This window comes from Limulus polyphemus, unplaced genomic scaffold (assembly GCF_000517525.1).
Source record: "Limulus polyphemus unplaced genomic scaffold, Limulus_polyphemus-2.1.2 Scaffold4631, whole genome shotgun sequence".
Lineage (NCBI taxonomy): Eukaryota > Metazoa > Arthropoda > Merostomata > Xiphosura > Limulidae > Limulus > Limulus polyphemus.
This window is the reverse complement of record NW_013670241.1, coordinates 83264-85304: the sequence shown is the minus strand read 5'-3', so window position 1 is coordinate 85304 and position 2041 is coordinate 83264. Positions and strand designations below refer to the sequence as shown.

The 2041-nt window shown below is 29.7% G+C and overlaps 1 long non-coding RNA gene across 1 annotated transcript in view; it reads right to left on the bottom strand.

Annotated features, from left to right (window-relative positions):
* Nucleotides 1-764: 764 nt before the first annotated feature.
* Nucleotides 765-2041, bottom strand: part of LOC111088877 — a 13259-nt gene continuing 11982 nt past the window's right edge. Inside the window, exon 3 of the long non-coding RNA XR_002613258.1 lies at nt 765-777. This is a non-coding gene — a long non-coding RNA (uncharacterized LOC111088877). The remainder of the gene's footprint in view (nt 778-2041) is intronic.

The window sequence follows — 2041 nt, the reverse complement described above, 5'->3', positions numbered from 1 at the left end:
ATTGATTAGAGTAAAGCGAAACAAGATACAGATTACAAAACATTAATAGTCAGCTAAATAGTAAGTAATTAGTATACATCCAGGTTAAGTCGTTAGCACACAGGATCACCTACAAAAGTTGTAATATTTTCAAATCAAGACCTAAAACTCGAGTGGTTTCGATTAGTTGACTTTTCTTCTTCAGGCGATTAAAGGGTATGTTTAATGAGTGTGATGAAATATATAGGCTCGGATGTCGATGTTGCGTAAACCGGGTGTTCAATATGAGTTGGCCTTGAGAGCTAGCCAGTCATAACCTAGAGTTGTTTGTGTCAGGTTTACTTTTGTGCCAAAGGGGTGTGTAAAGCTCATAAAAGACTTATGCAGAGATCATTGTTTTCCAAATATTTTTTATTTACTGTTCCATGCATGAAAAAAATAACTGACATTTAAATATTTATTTGAAAACATTAGTTATATATATATGTAATATATGGTAGCCAATATGTTACTGTATTTTACAAAGTTAGAACTTACTCATTTACATTGAGGTAGAATAAAAACAAATTATACAAAACTAAAGACTTGGCAATTCAGGAAAAGTTTATTTATGTAATTTGTGAATGTCTAAGAAATAAATTTATCACTGATCAACTGATCTTAACACATGAAAAGGAACATCTTTACATAAACATTCATTGGGCACTGGTGAATAATTTGTTTCTCAAGTTACAATCAAGAAGGCTAAGCCAAGAATACTAGCCCAACCAAAATGAGCCGTATTTATATTACTGGAAACTACACATTTATCGGTTATTGTGTAAGAATTGTAATATAGGAAACAGGATGTTTGTAAGCATTTACACCTATACCAGTGCTAAATCTCGGCCACCAAGTAAGATAACTAGCAAGTTTATTGGATGGGATACAACTTTATACTTTGTACAGAGCCATATCATAAATATTTTCTCTCACTTTTATAAAGTACTTCAGACAACTCTTGTTGCAACCAGTGTATTGTAAAGAAGCTTGCAAATTCTATCCAGCTGTATTCTCAGAGCAGTGATCCAAATAGTTTGTGTAGGATACTTCTGCTTTTTGACTTATTGGATCAGCCCAGATTTTCTACAAAGTCATAAATATTTTATAATATTTTAGACAATTGTCGTTGTAACCATTATACTGTCAACAAGTTGATATATCCTATCCCACTGTGTTTTCAAACCAGGGAAAATTCTGGGAATTGTGCAACATGAACTTATTTGATATTGACGGTGTTAAAGTATGGTAACACCTAAACAGGAACAGTGATTCGTTGCTTTATATTCGGCAGGTTTCTACTTCAGCCGCTAACAGTAGAATAACAATAGGAAATAGGTGTAAAAGATTAGAAGAAACTCTCAGGAGATTTGCTTGGAACTTTACTGTCCATTACTGAAAAGAACAGAGTACTATTCATTTTGTTTCTTCTAATTTCTAATTCATCTACTAGCAATAAAATATCTACAGAAAATAAGTGTGAAAAGGTGAGAGCATAAACTCTGACCATAAGTAATTTGAAGTTTTGTAATCACTACTAACAATACTGTACATTTTATTTTGCAACCTTTATTTTCATTATACATTGATTACTTACCTACAACCAGGAAAAATAAGTATAGTGTTATAGTACAAAAAATAACAAATATAATGCGTTACTGAAAATAAAAATATTTGATGTTTAATTACGAGGTTTTTTTTCATTTTTTTAACTGTTTATTATTATAAAAGTAACTAAAATCATAAAAATAGAAAGTTGTTAAGTAAGATGATTATGAGATTGGTCAAATCAATCAACACCATTTAGTGTTAATATTGGTAAAATAACATATTAAATATAAAGTTTTATTTAAAAAAACGTTTGATTATCTAAAAGAATATAGAGATTATGCAAATAAAACTTGACAAATTTCAGATAAAGAAAAGTATTTTTAATCTTAAAATCAAAATTACTTTGTACGTTGGATAGTCAACATTCCGAAAGAAAACATTCATATGCAAATGTTTAATAAAAAAAATCTTA